At 38.9% G+C, this 13,156-nt stretch overlaps 1 long non-coding RNA gene across 3 annotated transcripts in view; it reads right to left on the reverse strand.

The window, feature by feature from the left end:
- The window catches only part of LOC135294124 (uncharacterized), a 9,712-nt gene extending 2,045 nt beyond the window's left edge, over positions 1 to 7,667 (reverse strand). Inside the window, exons 1-4 of one of the 3 annotated variants that reach the window (XR_010356280.1) lie at positions 7,418 to 7,667; positions 6,633 to 6,753; positions 6,410 to 6,511; positions 66 to 3,074 (exon numbers count right to left, since the gene is read on the reverse strand). This is a non-coding gene — a long non-coding RNA (uncharacterized LOC135294124). The remainder of the gene's footprint in view (positions 1 to 65; positions 3,075 to 6,409; positions 6,512 to 6,632; positions 6,754 to 7,417) is intronic. The other 2 variants (XR_010356279.1, XR_010356278.1) reach the window with 2 other exon arrangements.
- Between the last annotated feature and the right edge of the window lie 5,489 nt (positions 7,668 to 13,156).

Raw genomic sequence — 13,156 nt, forward strand, 5'->3', positions numbered from 1 at the left:
GAGAAATAGAAAAGGATTATGATCTGGGGCAGAGGTTGAAAGCCAGAGTGAAATGGAAGATTTACTTTAGCTGAGAAAGATGGTTGGCTTGGTCTTCTGTCACTCATGTAGCAGTCAGAAGTCTTCTGGGTAGCATACTCATCTCGTGGGCAGTTATTTGCAGATTAGAAATACAAGACACACAGGTGGTGTGAGAGAGAGGAGCCCAGGACTTGCCACACACATGCTCTAAAAAAGCACGTTTTAGACTCCCACTTGCATTTAGATTTTTGCTCTGCTGTCCTTTGTGTTCCTTCAGGCCCAGCACACCTCAGTTGTTGCACAGCAACCACAGAATCAGAGAAAGATTCTCCTGGGTTCCATTTCAGAAGCAGATGTACTGGTTTAATGGCACAGAGCCATAAAGAGTATTCCTGCTCTCTCTCTGCACCTGTTCTGGGGCTGCTTAGAGACTCCCTCAAGCCAGTTCAGCTGACTAGAATGGCAGAATGCCATCTTCTACATGTCTGCTGGGTTTTTTTTCCTATCTTCTGAGATAGTTTTCTACCATTTCAGTGATCTAAAATGACTCCCTCCATGGTCTAGCAGGCAGAGGATGCAGGAGCAAAAGGAGGGCTTCCCCCTTTGGTAGCTGTGAATTTACCACAATTTTGTAGACTGACTTGTCACCTGGAGGCTAGTTAACTGTCCAAGGGCAGAAAAGTAAATTAAAATTGCTCCCTTTTTAAGCATATACAAGACCTGAGGTCTTGTTGCCCTCTCAAAATGAGACCTTGAATTACTCTGTTCCATCAAGAAAGATTTTACTCTGGATCTTGACGTGTTCCAGGGACCCCACTTGGTTTTACAAAGTGATACAACATGAAATGGGAGGTTTGAGTAGAATGTTTTGGTCCTAGTAGGAGAAAAGCTGATTGATTCACATTTGATGCAGGCCTGCTTAATTGCAGAGATTGTGTAGAGTACTAAGTGCCTCAGATATAAACAAAGAGCCTCCCTGATAATCAAGGCTGTCATTCAAACCAGTGCTCTGCCTAGCTTGTCCTCTTGCTTCTCTTTGTACAGAGTTGCAGAGATACATTTATTTGTATGCCAGTGGAGTCTTAAATTTTACTATTTCTTCCTAGGCTTGCATTTGCAGGGGTGACCTGCAGGAGGTGAAAGTCTTCAATTATATTACTCACTGTCTTGACCTAGGTCTCCAAAGACTCAAAGTATTCTCACAGACTGTGAAAAGAAAATAAGAACAAATAAAGAAAATCTACATGATAATTCTGCAACATTCTTACCAACATCAATGTCTGCAGAGGCAGTGCTTTTATAAATACAGATTGCAATTTAAGAAAAAAACCTTTTATTTTCATATCTCTGCATCAAAACCATACTTTTCTGCACCACTTTACTAATACTTCACAAGAGATTTTTTTCAAAAGGCAACAATATTAAAGAGTCCTCTTTGAAAAACACATGCAGAAAAAAACCAAGTTACTAGAAAATGTTCAGTAGTTTACATGAGGTTTCTTTACTGTTACTATTTTTTATCACAACCCAAAGCACTAGCCATGCATTATTCCTTGTTACACACTTAGCTTTTATCCTTACAAGCTATTTTTTGAACTCACGTTTTAAATATCAATTGGAAAACCAGTAAAAATCTTTTTTTTTACTCTCAGGCATGTCTGTGGATGTGCAATATGTTTTCTGTGACAGCTCAAAGTTCACTGCTAAGAAGTATAAGCAGATAAACATAGAAGATGGCACCAGTTTGTTCTGCAGAATTGTGTTCAGTAATACATCAGTTTGAAGTTCTTGAAGCTTCTGTGCAGACCCTTCCACCACCACCAATGTCCAGGTCATGGGAAATAAAATTATAGCAATGTGTATAAGTACAGTTTGTATTTCCAAGCCACAGAATAGTACCAGCCAGTATTTAACTTAAGTTCTCTGCTAATGTTTAAGGCTCTGGAGACTTATCCATAATTATTTATGTACCTATTGTCCAAGTGTTCCTTGAGTTCACAGTCATAATGCTGACTGCAAACTAAAAATAGTCGAAACGAAGAGACAGACAAAGACAGAAGGCTGCAATGAAATTTCTGTATCTTAGTGTTTATTACTTAAAATAACATCTAACCTTATTTATGATCTGTGTGTGTTTCTTAGGGATGCAGTGGCATGTCTGTAATAGCTCAAGGGGCATGAATTAAAGTAGTATTCCAGCATTGCTGGAGGCTGCACCCTGCCAGCTGGACCATAAGTTATCTACCTCTTTGGGATAGAGATTCAGAGGTTAAGAATGGGATGGTACCAAGTCGTGCCTATTGCTTTATCCAACAGCACATAAGGGAGTCTTGAGCACACAGGCCCAAGGGGTCATTGAGGCTCAGGGGAGAAGCTACAGACAAACCTTTGTTTCTTACTGGGAGAGAAATTATATTTTCATATGACCAAGCATTAGTAATAGTTGTGAGATCATAGCTGAGAGGGGTGTGCTAGAATATGATTTCATTTAAGAGATCCATCAGAAAAGAAAGGGCTAACTAGCCTCCATTTCCCTCAATGTTTTTTAATCTACTTAACTTTTCGTTCATGGATCTGTTCAACTGCCCTGGCTGCATAATTAGATATTTCCCTGGTGTAAAAAAGGAACAAACAAAATCTTTCCAGTCCTGCTTGCTGGGCTTAGTCTTCCAAGTACCAAAACAGTCTTCAGTGTTAAAGAAACCGCTGCAAACCAAGCAAACATCCTTCCAAAATGGCTTAGCCACAGGTGATCCTTCTTACCTACATGACCTTAACTCTCCCTCAGGTACCTCCCTTTGCATCAGTCAGGCTCTGCCTTCCTTGGTTCTTCATGCTCTGCTGTCAACATCACTTTCCTCCATTGGATTTTCATCAATTTGTTGTTTTAGCAGAATGAACTTCAATATCTAGACTGAATCCAAGCCTTTCTTGCTGGCACATTCCATGCAATATTCTTGAAGAATGAGGTGACATGAACTCTGGCAGTCGCATCTGGTTTTTGCCATGTTTTGGTGTTTCATCTGGGGTTATTCTGGAACTGTATAAAGATCCTGTTACAAAACAAAGAGAAATATTGAGTGTCAGCTTTTGGACTGGAGATCAGAAGTGGTACTCGAACCACAGGATGATGAAGAATCATGGAGTTCTGCAAAGAGTTTTGGCAAATTCACTTTGCCTCATCTCTGGAAAGCAGTCTTCCACATGTGGGACTAATCCTTATCTTCCTGTCTTTGTAGAGTAGAAAAAGATTTAGCTAATTATGTCAAGGACAGGCTTCACCCTGTAGCCACGCTACAGCTTTAGTTGCACAGCACAGGCTGTCATAAACTACCCACTGCATACTCTCAATCATCTGCTGTGAAACTAGGAAAAAGGTCAAAACCACAAGGAATTTGTAACTCTTTTTGGCTGACTTGGTCTGCCATTTAAGGTCTCAACAACAGAACTGCTGATAACTTCCATATCTTGCTGCCAAAAAACCAAAACCATATCCATGGCCATCTTCCAGTTTTTAAGCCAAGTCATACAATTTGGAAGTGGTAATAAACTGTGTCAGCTCTCCCTTTGGTTGTTTTACAAGTCTGGCTAGGTTCTGCCCTGGTAGAATGTTTTGTGATAATGAAAGATGAAACACAGATGACATTAGAACAACCTTTACTGGTTTTCAATCAAACAGTAAAATTATGATCTCACAAAAATGTTTTCTGATGTTATGTTTAATTTTACCATTCTTGACAATATAGTTTCTCAATTAAATGCTTCATAAGAACAAGAACAGAATGAAAAATAGCCCATTTTCTGCAGGAGTGCTGCAAGGCGACTACAGAAAGGACAAATACAAAAATTATTCTCATAAAGGAGACAGCAAGCAATTTCATTCCAGTATTTGCTAGAAAGCTAGAAAAAAAATGAATGGTCGATTACACACGAATACATTAGATTTAAGCAACTTCTGCATGCATTACTTATGTTTTCATGTATTGCCTCAATTTCCATGACACCTCTGAAATTTTTGCACCCACACTCATATCTGCATATAAGTAATCCCATGGCAGAAGAAATCTGGACGTTTTTAGTTCACTTATCAAACAAATTAATTACTGAAAAAGTCTGTTTACCAAAATGAATAAATAGAGCTAGACAACTTAATAGGCCCATTCATCTTTAAGTATTAAACAAAGAATAAGGAATGCTGTGATTTGTCAGATCCTACAGCAATACTGCAGAGTGGAGACGTTACTCACCATTTTGTCTACATGTGTCTCTCACATACTTGCCAGTGCCTTCCTAAGTGTCATGAGAACCAGGGAACAGCTAACTTCATATCCTGGACATTCCCCTTTCCACAAAGTAGAAGAGGATCATGATAAAGCAGGGTCACTGCTCAGGTACTCCTGAACAATGATTCAGAGGCAAGAGAATGGGATTTTATCTTACACTGAGAAGATTGAAAGTAGGAGAATTCAGTGTAAGGCCCACTCCATTCTCTGCCTCCAATACTGAAAGGTTTTGGAGAAAGTAGCGAGGGAATAGTGATCTTGCTGTGTGCACCCTTGCCCATCACAAAGGAATTTCAGGAGTGCCTTGAACAGACCTGCGTGGTTACAAGAATCTAATTTCACATGTAATGATTTCTCTAGGTTGTAAAATAATGAAGCATTCTTTCTATTCCTGGCTACTCCTTATTTACTCAAGATTATACAGTAAATCAGTCTAGCCCTAATCTGGAAGATGGGCATGATAATTTAATTACCCTCAAAAAACCTCTGCTGAATTTTCCAGTGGTAGGACAAAAGATTTTAATATGTCAGAATTGAAGCTCCTCAATGTGAACAGCAAACATTCACAGGGAATATGAAGTCATTTTGTCAACTACCTGGACCCCAATTAGCTGCCTGCAGGCTGCACTAAAATCCAGGGGTTTTGGCTCCTCTGCTCCTGAGATGTTCTCTATCAATGCAAGCATTAGGCTTATAGTTCTGTAGGTGTGCAGTCAACAGCAAGCAATTACACTCCCCACTTTAAAGAAGCTTTATTATGCACTGTGATTACTTTGGGGAGAATGCTGTCTTTGCTACTAAGTGCAAATCTAATGGATAATATCACTGCACAAGTTCGAGCAATGTGCAAGAGCTTTTATTTTTCCATCAAGCAAGATGTTTGATGTTGGGGAAAAAATGTGCAGAATAGTCATTCATAAAGCCACTGCTGCACTCAGTCAGATATTTAAGAGTTAGGAAAATTCAGAAGGAATGTAGACTGATGTTCTCAGCTGTGCCTAGATAATAATTTACGAGGTCCTTAAAAGTTTCTTAGGAAATTCCTAGCTCTACAAAAGGTTTGTTCTTTCCATGTTCCTGCTGCAGGCTTGTCAACATTTTTCCCCTCAATTTAATCTGCATTTATATATTCACTCAGGGTTGAATCCCATACTAAATGGGACTGTATCCTGTAGAGATTAATTCTTCATTCTCAAAGAAGAGGGCAAATAAAAGTATGCAATGTTCCTAAGATGGCTGTTGTCTTTGTAGTTAGTATTACCATAAAGAACTTCAAAATAAATTGATTCAGGTTTCACAGGTCTTTGCTTAACGCAGAAAAAAAAAAAAAAAAACAAAACAAAAAAAAAACTTACAGCAAACATTTGCTGGATGTAAAGTTAGTGGCAAACATTATCTTTCGTATCTGAGAGGTAATGTAATTAACAAAAAAAAAGATGTGGTTGTCATTTTGCTAGGATGCAAACCTGATATCAAAACGCTATGCGGCCAACACACCATTTGCTGTTTGATAAGCACCACCAAATCTGAGGGAGCAGACCTTCAAGAAGAAGGAGGATTTGCAGCATGGAAGTAGTTTCACACAAGAAACTCCCCAAATTGATGGTGTGGAGCCACAACACAGCAGTGCTACCAGTATTTTGCTTTCCATTGTGAGGCATTATACATGCACACTGTATTTCAAACATAGCTGTCATTTAGTAGATTGATTATATTAGTGCAAGGCTTCTCAAGTTTTATGATGCCATGGCTTTCTCAACAGCAGGGAACAGTCACTCTTACAGATCTACTACATTTTTGCCAGAAAATAAAAGGCTAATGACTTGAAATATGAATGCCACAGTAAGGCCCATGATTTATAGCCACTGAGTAATAAAATCATTGCTGACAAAATATGTCGAATGACAAGTTTAAATCTTTTCCAATGAAAAGTTTAAATATCCCCTTGGGAAAGGAGTCCTCTGTCTTGTTTCCAGTGCTGCAGAGGCATTTTTTACTCAATTGCTTCTTGGGCAAAGTGTTGTGAAGCAGTTTCCAGCACATGGACAAGAACCAAGACTTCCCATTCTCAAACACATTTTTCTGTTAAAAGGGAGGGTGTGTACCTCTCCACTTTGTCTGTGTCCTCAGGAGTCCTGCACTCCTTGCTGAACAGTGGCCCAATAGATCTCAGTGGCCTCATGCTGGACCTTTCCATAGCTCAATGACTGTTTCAGAAAGGAGGTACCACAAATTAAATTCCTTTAAGGTAAGCAGGATCCAAAAACTGTCTGCTACACTTTGTTGTAGCCATTATATTGCTGTGGTGACACAGGCCCTACTTCCTACCTCCCTCAGATGACAGTCTGGTTCTCACTCTCCTGCAAGTACCAAGCACCACCTCTTATGCCCAACAGCTTTCAGCTGAGGGGCTGAGGCAGGCAAGGAGAACTGCTCTAATTCATCAAAGCTGTAAAGAAAAAAAAGGGATTATACACCCATGTTGTGGAAAGGAGATCTATTCCCCAACTCTTCACTAAGAGGGAAAATTAATTGGGAAACTGATGTTTTGTAGCTTAAGACTAAATGCCACAGAATGGTTGGTTACTGCTGCTAGAGAAAACTAGATTGCGAGTATCATGGGAAAATACAGAACAAGAAGATTTTTCTAAAACATGCTCATTTCTTCATTGCCTGAACTATGTGGTAGTTTTTTATAGTGGTCAGTCCTAATTCTTCTCTTCACAAGATAGACAGTACAATACCCCAGTAAATGGCACCAACCCACTGGAAATACCAAATTGCCAAATACAAATTATTAAAGAAACCTGAAGGGAGATGTTGCTTCAGCCAAGAAGAATGTGGGTCAGGTAACAGGCTCCAGCTTTTGGAGGGCTGCCCCCATCAGAAGAGTCCTGACATTGTTCATCATAGTCAGCCAGGATACAGCCCCCTAATCCAGGGAAAGACCTGATCTCACACCAGAGGGTAACACTACCATGCCCTGGCCCCTACCCTCACTCTCTTCACATTACATCCTTGACCTAAAACCATCCCAGCTGTAGGCCCAGCTGGGCTGTAAAGGGAAAATAGCAACCACCTTTTCTTCTAAAACTTTTGATCATTCAACTTACTCACATCACTTGTCTCCAGAGCATGATAGAAGAGGGTGCCTGCTCCTCATCTTCCCTGTCAACGTCTCTTCCCAGCAAAGTCCCCAAGGCTGCACCCACAGTCCAGTCAGTCCCAGTGCAAGCAGCCCACACAAGCATTACTGCTGGCTCCTCCTTGCTTTTCAGGACACCCCTGCAATGACTGTCACTCGCCCAAAGCCCACAGCTGCTGCTCTTTCCATCGTGCAGATTGCTGAGTCCTTATTTCCCTAAACTGCTGCCTCTCCACCTGCATTTTCCATCACCTGGAGGCTGCCAGGCCAGAGAGCAAACACCTCACATATGCTGATGAAGCCTTCATCAGTGCTGTCTAAAGCCACAGAGGAAAAGAGCAGCCCTATCCAAATGCCAACAGTGACCCAGCAGGCCCTTGCCCATTCACATCACAAGTGCCATTCTTCTAGGCAGACCTCTGCTTCCCAGGACTTCCCCACACAACCTTCAAAAACCAAGTAAACCAAAAAAACTTTAAAAATATGCCAGCTAGGATATAGATTCCTGCTGACTCCTTAAGAGCTGCAGCCTAGTTTTCCAGCACTGCTGGGCTGCTGGAGGGCCCACAGGCAGGTTCATGTCAATGCAGGCTGGTGTACAAACTGAATTGGACACACGGCCCTTCATGCAGCAAAGGGTAACAGAGCAGTGGTGCTGCTGCAGCATGTATTGAAAATCAGGCATCTTTGCCTGGGACCTGGTATTTTATACAGTATTATGATTTGTTATGCACAGCAAGGCAGAGATGCTCAGACCACATCATATTTTCTCTCTCATAAGAGCTTAAGAACTCTGCTTCCCTAAATGTAAATGGAGAGTTTGAGGAAACACAAGCCTTTGATGTGTGTGGGGAGATGTAATGCATTTAGGCAGAATATTTTAATTATGTGAATTACAACAAGACAGCCTGCTCTTTTTCTTTTTAGCATGCTGAGTCATTTCCACTTGGACTCTGCAAACATGGACCCTTGCACTGACTGTTTAAGTATTTGGAATAAACAATTAATGTTGTGCTCCAGCTTTCGCAAGCCTTGTGCAGAATAAAGAAATCACTCCTTTCCTTCCCTCTTTCCTTGTGCTTCTTAGTGCCTCCTTTGGAAGAGAGTGGAGCTAGTTGGGCACCCCAGTTAGAGATACACAAACTATCTCACCCAGTTCCCAGGGACTGACTTCTGAGCCTTCTCTGAGGCTTTCAGTTGCTATCCAGTCTCATTTGTGTACAAAATATGGAGAGATGAGTCAGAGTAATTTCTCGCCCTTTATGAAGAAAACTTGATACCTTGTGCATAGTTGTGGTATTTCTACACACAGTTTACATACTAGCCACCAACCCAGTTTTATTTTTCTTTTGAATCTTTTGATTTTTTTCATACAGTAATTGTTCTGCTGAACTCTGTAGCTAAATGAGTGTTTATTCAGCATCTGTGCCTTCTAAATATTTACTAATGAAGATCTTTTTAAAAAAACTTTTTTCCCTCAGTTTGTTGACGAGGGAGCATAACTTTTTCCATTTCTTTGATCATTAAACCCCCTTTATTTTAATTATCCTCCCTTTGGCAGCCAAAGGAAAATGTGGCAATATATACTGAGCCCTTCCTCACCCCTCCAGTTAACAGAAATACCAGTTGTAGATCAAAGAACCCATCAGAACAAACTGCTTCCTATGCAATAAGCCCTCTGTCTCTGGAATAAGCAAGTTTATCTTCATTGTGCATTCCGATAAGATGTTATTATAGCAGTGACTTTAATTACATTTCTCATTATTACATTAGTGTGCAGTAACATAGAGTTTCACTGAATCTAAATGTGTTAGATTGTAAAATATGGTGCCTTTAAGTCTTGTGATGGAAGCCACAAAACAACAACAAAAAAAAGAAGTTGGTTTTACAATTGGACAGATGTTTCTGTGAAAGGAATTAAGAAATTTTTCTGGAATATGGTCTGGAGAATGGAAAAAGATGAAGAGACATCATGAAATGACAACAGCATATGCCTCATGTACTGTACATCACCTCTATAATTCAAATGTAGTAAGATTCTAGAAAATAAGTAGCTGCTTTATGATTTAAGGAATAAATACTTTCCCTGTCTGAAGTTCATACAGTGATATACCTACAAGTATGTTTTAGTGGCAAATCTTTAAATGTTGATTTGCTTTCCTCCATAAGAAATAGCTTCTTCTCCCCTTAATTCTCTTTTGGTTTGTTTAGGGGTTTTTTATGGTAAGACTAGAAAATGTAAGACTAATGAACTATGTCAAAACATTTAATCCTAGGCATTGAGTGGGTTAAAAATTATTTGTAGGTATAAAAACATTCTTCAGGATTTGTACATTTCAGATGTCTAATAGTCACTGAACAGATGCTGAGTAAAACAGATCTTCATGTATCTCAGCTTCTCTGATAACTTGATTAAATATGAGGCCTGGTATTTGGTGCCAGGTGTTTCCCAGGGGAGTGAATTTATCACATGCTTAGTCTTGCAATCCTTATTTAATTACTACTTGATCTATAACTTAATGTTAGCTCCTATGAACTGCAGTCAACTTTAAATCAGGGCATAAATTACCAAATGCATCTCCCTCTGAAAGGCACAGACCTCCAAGCAGACTGTTCCAACTTCTCCTATGGAGTGGCAATAACTTCATGATCTCCAAGACAACAGCATATTTGCAAGCAGTGGATTGAAGTGCAGTGGTCTCCTTCTTGGAACTCCTAAGCAAAATATTCAGTCAGTACCTAACTTGTTTTAAAACAAACACAGGGTAAAATGATGCACTGCTTGACCCCTATTGCTTGAAGCAACTGTAAGTTTGTGAGGTTCTTTTTCCTTCTGCCAGGTAATAAAAATACAGATAAATCTGATCCATATAAATCAAGTTTTTAATTAAAATACTTTGAGTTTTCTAGTACAGATGGCATTTTCCCTTCTAATCACTGCGTTCTGCCAACACTGAACAAATAAGATATGTTTATCAGTACAATGTTCCAGTCTGTCATGTATCACTGAGGGTTTTTTCCTTTTTATATTTTGAGTTTTAAATAGTCTAGTTTATAAAGATGTATTTTTTCTCCCCTGGCAGGCACATATACTGTCTTTCTTTAAACCATGGGAGTGTTTTAAAATAAAATATTATTATGAAGATGTTTGCAATCAACATTAATTTTTAACATCTTTACATGTTTTCATCTGGAGAGGGAAGGCCTAGGACAACATTTAGTGATAAGTGTTTCAAATGACCTTCCAAGATGGGCTTTCTCCAAAAGTGAAACACATCTTTGCAGTCTCTGTTTTGAGAAATTTGTTAATGAGCTTTTAAGTCCATAAAAAAGAAAAAGGGTGGGGGAGGGGGGAATTACTGGCTTGTTGTTGTTGTGACCATTCTTTTCCCTTCCTAGAGCAAGAATATGAAGAAACCATGTAAGCATGTGAAAATCCAAGCAACCATACCTTCTAAGTAAACAGAACTCACAAGGACATTTTAGGGAAAGCTGCTGCACTAGATAAAGATAAAACAAAGTTTCCAGTTAGATGGGAAAAGACCTCCAAGACCACCAAATTCAACCTCCAACTGAACAGCACCATGCCCACTAGGTCATTTCACAATGTGCCACGTTTTCTCAGGTTTTGAACACTTCCAGGGATGGTGTCTCCACCGTTGCGTGGGGAGCCTGTTCCAATGTGTAACCACTCAATCACTAGTTTTGCCGGGCAGGAGAGGCCAACCCCCACCTTGCTACAACCTCCTTTCAGGCACTTGTAGAGAGCAATGGAACTGTTCAAGCTGAGTTTCAAACAGAAGGAGGCACATCAGAACTGAAATTAACACATCAAGATGACCCCACTCAATATTTCCACAATTTTCTTCATACCTCTTCTTCATTGACAGTGTGGCCAAGAGAAAAAAAATCTTTCTATGGACTTACTTTAAATCTGCTTCCAGAAAGGGTCAGGAATGATACCCTGTCAGGTCAATAGTTTCTTCAGAAAAGTTCTGTTCACTGAGGATGGCTTCCCTGGCCTCAAAAATTCAGTATCTAATATGGAAGGAATATGTGTTGGACTAAGTCTTGATTGGTAGAGAAACCTATCACTAAAATACAGAAATTGCTTTACAAAGATTGCTTAATTGCAAGGTATCATGATTTAATTGCATTTGTGATGTGTGATCAGGAGATAGTTCAGAAAGTTCTACATGTTCTTAGAAATAAATTTAAAATTTAAAAAAAAAACAAAAACAAAAAAAAAAACAAAAAAAACCAAAACCACAAACCAAAACCAGAAATTCAGTCTTACAAAGCTGAAAGCATTTTGAAGCTAAATCAGCTGAAAAGAAAGAAAATAAATAGAAAGGAAATAATAATTAGGAACTGCTTTAAACATTCTAGGAGATACTTTCAAAACCACAATCCAACAGAGAACGGAGGCTATTCTGGTTAACAGAGAACAGACAGACCCCAAATCAGTGTGAATGCAAATATTTTCTGTAAAACACACAAGACAAAAAAGAAATAGAGATTGTAGAAAAAAAATCATAATGGAAAAAAAGGAGTATAAATCCATGGATAGCAAAAGTAACAGTAAGAAAGGGGTTAAGTATTCCAGATTAATTAAAGTAATTCAAACAATTATTTGTTCAGTACTAGGTAGAAATGATAGAACTGAGAATAATAAATTAAGGATTTCAAAAACTATCTGGGAAAAAAGAGTTAAATTACTTATACTGCAAGGTAAATTTTCTATTTTAACAATAACTGAAGATGATGTTAAAAAGCAAACCCTGACTTAAGACATTTTGAAATCATCAGGTCAATAGCTTCCTGTGAAAAGTTGTGCTTACTGGATTCCCTGGTCTTAAAAATTCAGCATCTAGCATCTTGTTCTCAAGGATTTTAAATGTTAGCACTAACAAGCTCTATGACCAACACACACTACTTCAACAGATTTGGAAAGGTTAGGAACATTAAAGCAGAAGAAAGCTAATATTATGTTAGCATTTTGAGATATAAGGAATATGTGGGCCTATGGAAAGACCTCTATGGATTAGAGGTCTTTCAAAGTTAAAAACAGTTCCAGGTAAAACAATGAAACAGTTAAAACAAGTCATGGTCACTGAAGGATTAAGGGAGGACAACAGGAGGCATATGTAGCACCACTCAATAAATACATCTGATGAAATTAAAACTGAATTAAAAGATTAGCTGGTAAAGGAAATGAGTTTGAGATTACAGAATTTTCAGAGGTATTCGGCTTCACGCTACCTGACATTTTAATTAAGAAATTAATGTAAGCTGCATTGAATTTTTATTATTTTAAATTGATTAAAAACTGACTAGTTCCTAGGTCTGAAAACGTCACCATAAATGGGGAAAATGTTATCAGCTTGATGGATTTTTAATGAGGGCTCAAAGAGATTATTTCTTGACCTAACAGTACTTAACTATGTTTTTTAATCATGACGCAGAAGAATCTATGAAGTTGTTACTGAGAACTTTGTCAATGACACAAATTATGGCATTGTTGAAAAAGGAAGAGAAAAAAATTGAAGAGAACACGTAATTAGACTGTCAGTAGTGCAGGTGAGGACCTCAAAGTCATTCTGTTCTTCCCCATTTCCATGAAAGAACCAGCTGTTCTGACAGATTTTTTGCCTAATCTGTTCTTCAGAGGTAGAACTTCTCCCTCAGCAATGGGGAAGTTATTCCA

This window comes from Passer domesticus, chromosome 2, assembly GCF_036417665.1.
Source record: "Passer domesticus isolate bPasDom1 chromosome 2, bPasDom1.hap1, whole genome shotgun sequence".
NCBI classification, from domain to species: domain Eukaryota; kingdom Metazoa; phylum Chordata; class Aves; order Passeriformes; family Passeridae; genus Passer; species Passer domesticus.